Genomic DNA, 10,474 nt, shown 5'->3' on the forward strand with positions numbered 1-10,474 from the left:
GGATATGTCAGGGTTTGATGTACTTTTTTTACTCAATGCAATTCACACTCAAATGAGCTTTTTTTAATTAAAATTTTTCTTTTTTTAAAATTGAACTTTTTAATAAGGATCATCTGGACCAAAAATTTTAAGCACAACAGACATTTAACTTTCTAGCCTTCTAATCTTGCAACTAGAGAGCTTTAGTGCATTCAGCACATAATCAAATCATGTCAACGCTCAAAGGAGTATCTTTTCCTTGATTGCAAAGAGAAAATCTATTAGTATCAACAAGATGCGACATTTACAAGGTACAAGAGACCTAGTTGAGCTCAATGCTCGTGGAAAAACATTTTTTTACCCTTGATTTTTAAGTTCAAACTAATGAGACAACCGAGATGCACGCTGAAATTAAGGTTTTAATTGGGATTGAGAACTCAAATGTGCAATTTTATGCTCAATATTGGGCTCAAGGTCGAATTTTGGTAGCCATTTTACTTTTTTTTTTTAAACGAGTTGGGGGGCCGGAAAGATGTCCGGTCTACTCTCGTAAGGTGAAGCTTTTGTCAGTGATTTCAATCTCAATTAGAAATCTTAGACATCGCCTTGGGGATGGATAGCCCGTTCAATCATTTAAAACTTGCACCCTTGTTAGTTTATTCAATATTAGGTATTTCTCTCATATTTTACATGTAAAAATGTGAACCACCATTCAAAAAATACACTAAACTAGCCCAAAATATGTAAAATCGCTCAAATTTGAACGACAAGGTGCCCGTCAAAAATCAACCCTATTGGGCTACTTTCCTCTACAAGGACTAGTAGCTTGGAAATACTAGAAGCTTTGGCTAGTCAACCCGCTTGTAAAAGGAGCATCTTGAGAAAAACCTAGCCTTATCGTTTAGTCTTCTAATTTGTTAGGGTTGTAGCTGACTGTGCATAGCCTATGTGCACTTGTGTAAAGTGCAAAGAAATAGTATCTTGGACTTTAAAGGATCTTGAAGGTAAAGTAAACTTAAAGTAGCTTAATGGTGGCCCTCCTCAAATATCACACTTTTCTACATGGATATTTGGCACTGCTTTTGAGATTTTTAGCATATTTACCTCCCTTTTTCGTGCTTGACCAGATGATAATGGGGAATCATATCCTTTTGTGAAACCTTGCAGTTTTGCAACTTGCAACAACAACGATAGAATCATAGAAGCCTTATCTATTGAGTCCTTTATGTTGTTTCTAGGGGAAGAGGGACGGCATCCGACTTGAAGCCGTGTTCGAACTTCGGGAGAAACCATTTTCCGAAACATACACTACCCAATACGCATTCCCTCTTGAGCTTTCTCTAAGAAACTTTTACACTATGTGCTTGTAATTTTAGGTGGCCGTTTTCCTTCTCCTCTTGTTCTCAAATAGCATTGTTTTCGACTGCCCAAAGGGCAAGACCATAGTGTTGCTTAGCCAATTTGGCCTACCCAAAGGGCTAAAGCCTTAGAACCTCTAGCCTTTTAGGAGTCACAAAGGCATGTTGAAGCTAAGGGGGGGATGAGACTTATAGGTAGTAGTTCTGAATGAGTGTCAAAGTCCCCCATGCCAATGAGGCTCTCCTCACTACAACCATTTGTCGTCTCTATAAGCTGTGCAAAAGCAATCTTTCTAAGAGGCCTCTCAAAAGTAGCCACATTGATGTTGAGGGGCTCCCTCTCCCCTTCTCTGTTCCAATTGCTATTTCCATGGCATGATGCTAGATGAAGATTGTTTGAGCACGCATCAATATCTACTTGTCACTCCTTAGCCCTCAACATGAAGATTGACGAGCACATTATCAATCACTAGTTGTCCTTTCTTTACCATCTACATGATACCCAGACTATCAACATACACAAGAGCTTGCCTAGACTCAAGAAATCAACATCCAGTTTTTTGATGTTCACCTCTATGGCTCATCTACAGTCAAAAACTCAGAAAAAGAGAAGCCCTACTTTGAGAAGCAGGTTTTTTTTTCCAAAACTCACAATGGTGAGTAGATTATATTAGCAATATTATAGAATTATAAATTTCTGTCGTGCTCGTCTTGAGCCACGAAATCTTCAAACGATCGTAGATACATAGGCTAACAAGGGAGCCACCCCACAAAAATGGATGGGTCCTCAACGATACCCATTCAAGTCAATCCTTAAGGAACTTGAGAAGTAGGTTACTTAAACGAAGCTAATTGCATATTGCCTCTAATGCTGCCATCATGATGCTCAAAACCAAGAGAGTGCATAAACACCAAAGTAGAAATTAAACTGGTGTGATAAGTTCTTTTCCATGGCAATTCTATGTCATGCTCTTTAAATAAACATAGAAACAATGTAGAAATTTTTTTTAAAAAATCTCAAATTGTTGAAATTTCCTCTTTGAAAAAACATGGAAAGGAATTCTATAAGGATAGGAAAATAATTTTATCATGAACATTGGACCATATAGTCAAGAGAGCATCATGAGATGGATTCCAATATGGGATACATGTTGCAGAACATAGCGAGTGTAAAATTCCTCTAGGATGCTCAAATAATCAAGGCAAGAATACACCATTAATGTCCTCTAGGATGCTCAAAGAATCAAGGCAAGAATACACCACACCAATATAGCAACATGATAGAAATCATAGCGGAGCATTGGGAATTAAAACCACCTGGCTTTGGGTCCTGAGGGATCGACCATGGGAAACTTACAATACCACGTAAGTGCAAGGGAGGGGAGTTTTTTGAAAAACTACATAAGCATAAAGGTTAGCGGTAGGCCCTAATAGTTAGCCCCTTAAAATGAAAAATAAAGGAGGGTGTGGCTATACTAAGGGAGGGAGGGAGGGAGGGAGGGAGGGAGGAATGGAATAGTAGTATCTCATAAGAATTGTTGCCCAATTGAGCAACATCCTTACCCTCAAAGTTGTGAGAAAAAAGTTCTGTAGATACAAAGGTACCAACCTCTTTGTATTAGGTCTAGGTTGTTTCTCCAAAAGGTGCCAACCTCTTTGTATTAGGTTTAGGTTGTTTCTCCAAAACGAGTTGCTAAAGTGGAGGCATGGTAGGGTTGTTTGCAGAGGCTGCCAAGTAGCGTCTTTGCCCATGGTGATATGACCACCTTTCGGAGTGGTTACAAGCTAGTTCCTCCCTCCCTCTGTGTGTGTGTGTGTGTGTGTGTGTGTGTGTGTGTGTGTGTGTGTGTGTGTGTGTGTGTGTGTGTGTGTGTGTGTGTGTGTGTGTCCTTCGGCAAAACCCTAAGACACACACCCTATGTCCCTCCTAGGATCAAGGCGGCGTGTGGAGGGGCGTTAAGCCTCCAAGCTTGCTTGCAACCAGAGAACCAAAGCCTGCTCAAAGTTTCAGACCTGTAGCGCTCTCGATCTCTCAACCTAGAGCTCAACGACTTGCTCGGAGTTTCAAAGTTTCAGCTCTCTCCACCTAGAGTTCTCACGCTCTCCCAACCTACTTTGTCTCAAGCTATGAGGACCTCTCTCTCTCTCTCTCTCTCTCTCTCTCTCTCTCTCTCTCTCTCTCTCTCTCTCTCTCTCTCTCAATCCAGCCCGTGGTCTCGCATCGCCTCAGTTTCATCATAAGCCTATGTTCCTACACCCTCTCAAGCCCATGGCTCTCTCAAGCTTCATTGTAAGCTTGGTCCACTAATGCCGGCAACACCCAACACAGATAATGGATTTCTCCACTCCAAATAGGATATGGCTACCAGGGCAAAGACGCCCACAAGAACACGGCCAAGTTTTTCTATTGTTGTTGCAGCCCCAAGCAAAGCCGATCGCATTAATAACTACAAGCAGCCCTAGACAGAGTTATTGAAGAAAACCATGACCTGGGGGACTTCCCTCCCCATGGTGTACTAATGAGGACACCCTAGAAGACGCCATCACCAAGCTCAATGATATCCTTCAACCAGTTCACATACAGACTAAAGCCATCTCTTGGATCAATGATACACATAGGAAAGTACCACCTACTCAATGTATCCTCACCTTCAAGGACAAAGAAGAGCGATTGTGGCTGATGTTCCAATCTTGCCTCCTCAAGGGACAAAACCATTGGATCACCAAAGAATTAACTACGAATCAATTAAATACAAAAGCAAGCAAGCTCAAGAAGATGCATGAAGCCCACAAACAAGGCAAATGGGTGGTCTATTGAGGTGGCAAAGCCGTCATTCAAGAGTTTCAAGCTCCCAAACCGGCTTCCCCCTCATCCAGTCCCTCTTAGTTTTTATTATTTTCTTTTCTTTTGGCCAATGGACCCTCATTCCTTAACTGATATGTACCCAACACCTACATTTGAAAGCACCATTGTACTATTTTGTCTTCTGGTCCCATAGGTCATATATGACCTCCATGGACGATAATTCAATCTCTCTCTCTCTCTCTCTCTCTCTCTCTCTCTCTCTCTCTCTCTCTCTCTCTCTCTCTCTCTCTCTCTCTCTCTGAGTTATGGAAGGCGTTTCTGTAGCATCATTTCCGAAGTGAACAGGTTCAACAAAATTGATTCTCATCTCCTATTTTACATACAATGTCTTCCGGCACTCGCAAGGGTTCTTCTTCTTCAACAAGGTCCACAACCATTGTGGAAAATGATCCAAAATCTCCTAAGTGTGGAGATAGCAACACAACCACCCAACCAACGACATCGGAAACCATGATCATGGCGTACTTGGTATCATTGCAAGAGACCGTAAACAAACAAGGCGAAGACTTACGAGCACTTGCAATGGAGAATGGCACACTAAGGGTACTTGTGGTTGAGAATGAGAATCTCAAGAGGACACTTGAGATGCAAACAACACGTTTGATGCAACTTGAAGAGGAAGTCAAGGAATGTAAACGCTCTCTTGTGGACTTGAATGCTTTGAAGGAGCGGATGAGCAAAGTAGAGCACGACCATGTATTGAAAGAGGAGAAATTTGACACTATGAGCCGGGATGTATGCGACATGAAAAATGTATGCACAAACAAGTCTTGGGCTGATGTATGTGGTAGCAATGTGGTTTCTAATTCCTCACTCATGCAAGCTATGGTTCAAACAAAGAATGTTGAAAATGTGGATGTGGAGGAGTTGAAGGAATGGGAGCGACGTTCCAAGAACATTGTTATTCGTGGAATTCCCGAAGAGAAGTTAGAGACACCTCCTTCTCTTGCCATTGTTATTGAATATTTCTTCAAAACCCACTTTGGCATGTCCGGAGTTATGGTCTATGGAGCACATAGAGTGGGGAAGCAAGGAGCTCCTCGCTCGGGAGAACGGCCAATTGTATGCACCATGCTGGATGAGACCAAGCGAAAGATTATCCTTGATAATAGTTGGATCTATTTGAGGGATACAAAATGTTTTGTATGTGAAGATCGCACTATTAAGCAACAAAATATGCGTCGCAAGGCATATGAGGAAAAGAATAATAAAAACAAGGAGATCTCTCATGAAGAAAATGTGCCCAAGGAGGAGGCAAGTCTCTCAAGCAAATAGGGATGCGTGACCTATGAGACCGAGTTACAATTGAAAATATGCTTTTGGAATTGTAATGGATACCCATGGAATGCGGGGGTTGGCATTGATGAACTAACAAGCAAAGCCGATGTTGTACTTCTTGTTGAAACTTGGGAGCATGATACACAAAGGATTAACGGCTTGGAGGATTACAATGTACATTCATTGATGTGGTCAAAGAATCTCAAGCAACGAAGAGGACAAGGAGGGTTAGCATGTATGGTTAAGAAAGGATTGGAAGATTTTGTATCAATTGTGAAAGATGACAAGTACAAACGTTATGTATGGCTGAAAATTATGACACCAAAAAGAGCACCCATTTTTGTAGCCGGTTGCTACATTCCTCATCATGATTCTCCCTTTTATGCTTGCATGGATAGAGATCAACCATTTTCTGATTTGGAAGAGGACATTGCTTATTTCAAAGGTGAAGGTGATGTTATTGTATTTGGGGATATGAATGCTCGTACAAAAACATTGCAACATGATACTCAACAATTTGATATGCCATACATTTCAAAGGAGTTGGAGGAAGTTCACTTGTATGATCGTACTTCAATGGATGAGAAAGAGCCGGATCACTATGGAAAGTTACTTTTACACATGTGTAATAGCACCGGTATGCTCATTGCCAATGGTGTATCTTTGTGGAGTGGAACCAATGGATTTACATGTAGAAGACATAATGGGGATAGTGTGATTGACTATATGCTACTCTCTGAAGCCATCATGTATCGCATAAAGAGTTTTATGTTTGGTCAATGGACCCCGGAGTCCGACCATCGCACCTTATGTATTGACCTTTCATGTGGAGAAGCAACTAAGCATGATAATCTCAGCCAAAGGAAAGAGAAGTTATCACTATGTATGGATTTCAAACGGGCACCAATGTTTACATTGAAATGGTTGAGCAAAAATTATGGATGACAAAGCTTCAATGTGATGCACCATTGGAAACTAAATGGGAAGCTTTCAAGAAAGCAATTTGTTCTTGTGCGGAAGAATGCTTTGCCATAAAGCATCTCTATGGTATCAACAAAGATAGATCATGCAAAAGGTGGTTTGATAAAGAATGTCAAGATGCTCGAAAGTCCTTGATAAAGCTTGATGCAACTATGGACAAAGACAACTATCAAAGTCATTTGCATACATACAAGGCATTGATTCAAAAGAAGAGAAGAAGATGGGAAGTAAAGCAACAAGAATTTCAAGTCCAAGAAAAGGCACATGCATGTGGAAGATTTTGGAGAAACTTGAGAGGCAAGCGGGTTGAGAATTTTGGTAACTTGAGTCTAGTGGATATGTACACACATTGTAGGCAATTATATGAGCAAGAAAATACTGAAAAAATGCCATTTTATGGTTCACTCCCATGTATGCCATCTTTTTTTACTATTGAGGATGTATGCAGTGGGCTTGAAAAGTTGGCCACTCGCAAAGCGGGAGATCTTCAAGGTATCAAGCCGGAGATGATCAAATGGACGGGAGATTTTACCCATGAGTGGATGTGTGATATGTTCAACCTTGCACTTCAACATGGTATGCCTTATGATTGGAGTACTAATTGGGTTAAGCCTTTGCATAAAGGAGGGGATGTAAAGAATGTAAGCAACTACCGGACTATAATGATTGGGTCTCTTATGGCAAAGTTGTTTGGGTGCATAATGGAGATGAAATTGAGTGATTGGGCTGAAGAGAATGACAAGCGTGCAAAGGGACAAGCGGGTTTTCGTCGATGCCATAGCACCATTGATCATCTTGTCACTCTTCGTGTTCTCATGGAGGAAAGTCGGTTGAAAGGCAAGCGATTGTATTGTTGTTTTGTGGACTTTAAGAAAGCCTTTGATATGATTCCACGTATCAATTTGTGGAGAAGGATGGAAGAACTCCAAGTGCCAAGTGAGTTTATGCTTGCGGTTTCTCGAATCTATGAGAAGGTGATTTGTCAATTGCGCATGGGAAGAGAAATTTCAGAAATTTTTGTAAGCACTATTGGGGTTAAACAAGGATGTCCATTGTCACCAACTCTCTTTGGTCTATGCATCGATCAATTGGAACAAATGGTACTTGACTTTATGCAAGAAGAAGGCATTGAAGAGGTCACTATTTGCAATGCGGTAATCATGCTTTTGTTGTATGCGGATGATGTAGTGCTTCTAGCACACACTTTAGAAGATGCACAAAAGCTTATGGTTGTCCTTGAGAACTTTTGCTTGCATAGTGGGCTGATTGTAAATGAATCCAAAACAAAGGTTATGCTTGTGAAAACCAACCATAAGGAGAAGCCATGCATTGTGTACAACAACGAGACACTTGAAGTTGTTGAGAGCTTTAAGTACCTTGGCCTAGAACATGTGTAATGCGGGAAACATCAAGTGTTGGGTTCTCAAGAAGTATCTTTTTGATGCATTGGTGACACCGGTTCTTCTTTATGGAGTTGAAGTGTGGGGCGGGAGCATCTCAAAGTCTACTTGGAAAGAGTTTGAGAATGTCCAAAAGCGTTTTCTTACAAACTTTCTCCAAGTTAAGACACAAACACCATATATGCTCCTACTTCTTGAGTCGGGATCTCTTCCAATTGAGGTTATGGGCATGGAAAGGGTTGTGGAGTACATGATAAAGATGCGTCAAAACCCCTCACATCGACTTCCTACAATTGCATGGGAAGCAAGCAAAAAAGTTCAAAAGACGCATAAAAGCAAGATCTTGAGCACGGGATGGATGCAAGACATAAAGAAGTGGTTTGGGAGATGGGATGCATTACACTTGCTACATGATGCTTCAATCGACTCTCAAGTGAATGAAGCTTTTCTACAACGCCAATGTATTATGGCTTGGGAGAAATCCGGTGGGTCACGCTTCATACATTACACCACCTATATTGCCCCCAACTACAAAACCATGTTCTTCGCTGAGAGAGGAAACCGTACTCACACTTACATGCTTGAGCCTATTCCCTTGTCCGCGATACGCACTATCGCAGCAATTCGGCTTAGCTCCCATTTCCTTCGATGCGAGATAGGGCGTTGGGGCAATGGAGAAGAGTCAAATCGATTCTGCACATTATTCTCATTGCAAGTTCGAGAGTCTGAGTACCACACACTACTAGAGTGCTCAGCTTTTGATCACATCCGAACTTGCTTCTCTCACATTTTCAGCCATAACTTAAACCTACACACTTTCCTCTCCAAGCCAAAGTGTGGGCTCTCCATTGCGACTCTCATCACTACAATTTTGGAGCATCGAGAGTCACTCATCAGCCATACACATACTACATCACATGTAACTTTGGTCCCATAGGTCATATTTGACCTCCGAGGACGATAATAAAATCTATCTATCTATCTATCTATCTATCTCTCTCTCTCTCTCTCTCTCTCTCTCTCTCTCTCTCTCTCTCTCTCTCTCTCTCTCTCTCTCTCTCTCTCTCTCTCTCTCTCTCTCTCTCTCTCTCTCTCTCTCTGGGCATGCAATAGGATACATCAATTAATTGCTCCCAATCACACACGGCATGGCAGTGACTCTACCATCTCCAAGCTATTGGTTGTAATTGTTAGTGTTGCTTGCATATAGAGCTTGCAAGAAATCGGAGTAGCAAGAATCACCTCGTGCCATCCATCCCAATTGCATTCATGTTCGAGAACATATGATGCATATGAGTTTCAAAGTAAGGGAAAATAATCATTCATGTTCAAGAACATATGATGCATATGAGTTTCAAAGTATCTAGACAATGTCCCCTCAAGTAAGATCTTTGCATATTTTGCTGTCAAAAACCTTAACGTATTCGTCCCTAGGTTCGGTTGTTAAATATCTTGATTAATAAGTTGTGCAAAGACACAAGGTCATCTTCTATGGTCATCATGATAGTGATCTTCTTTATACCACACCCAATTGCAACCCAATGAATACCTAGCATGGGCATACTTTGTATAGCCTCTTCAAGCTTCACCATGACTATTTCATCGTCTTAATGTTTGGCATCCAAAAGAAAATCATTCATGTTCGAGAACATATGATGCAGATGAGTTTCAAAGTATCTAGACAATGTCCCCTCAAGTAAGATCTTTGCATATTTTGCTGTCAAAAACCTTAACGTATTCATCCCTAGGTTCGGTTGTTAAATATCTTGATTAATAAGTTGTGCAAAGACACAAGGTCATCTTCTATGGTCATCATGATAGTGATCTTCTTTATACCACACCCAATTGCACCCCAATGAATACCTAGCATGGGCATACTTTGTATAGCCTCTTCAAGCTTCACCATGACTATTTCATCGTCTTAATGTTTGACATCCAAAAGAACATGTGATTTGCGAGATTCCTTCTTCTTTGCACTCGCTTTCTTTTGTGCTTCCTTTTCAACTACAACATGTTTTTCTCCTCTATCTCCTACCAAAAAGATCTAAATCATTGTCATCATCTACCACAACCTCAATTGTGCGAGGAATCGGAGGAGTTGGAGCTATAGAGCCATTAGCCAACTTGCAAGATTGCTAACTGGGTGTACATCAATGTTGAGTCCTATTGGTTCACAGGGAAGTCTTTTCTTTAAAAGTGTAGAGATGTTGAACCACATGCTTTGAAGCTTGGGGAATAGCATAATAATCCACCACATCATCGCTCGAGGATTGATACCTAAATATATAGCCAAGAAATTGATCCAGCTACTGCTGAAGAGCCAAGGATGTGACAAGATCCAAAAGCTCAACTACCACCATTGCAAATTTCCTCTCGCAATCCGCATTCTCTCTCAAAAGCACAAAGAGAGAGAGAGAGAGAGAGAGAAATCTCGATCTTGAGCCGTGCATGCCTCGGGCCCTGACTACTCTACCTCAAGTAACAATGATTTCCACCACGTAGAGAGAGAGATTTCCACCACGTAGAGAAATACTTTTCTTCACAAATGGGAAACCTCATTATAATAATTAAATTAAATAAGATTATTTCATTATAGCTTTAATTTTCCATTG

At 41.0% G+C, this 10,474-nt stretch overlaps 1 pseudogene; it reads right to left on the minus strand.

Annotated features, from left to right (window-relative positions):
• Positions 1-9,554: 9,554 nt before the first annotated feature.
• LOC147423061 (elongation factor 1-delta 2-like) lies at positions 9,555-10,222 on the minus strand (annotated as a pseudogene).
• Between the last annotated feature and the right edge of the window lie 252 nt (positions 10,223-10,474).

This window comes from Adiantum capillus-veneris, chromosome 26, assembly GCF_014529385.1.
Source record: "Adiantum capillus-veneris isolate H3 chromosome 26, ASM1452938v2, whole genome shotgun sequence".
Classification (NCBI taxonomy): domain Eukaryota; kingdom Viridiplantae; phylum Streptophyta; class Polypodiopsida; order Polypodiales; family Pteridaceae; genus Adiantum; species Adiantum capillus-veneris.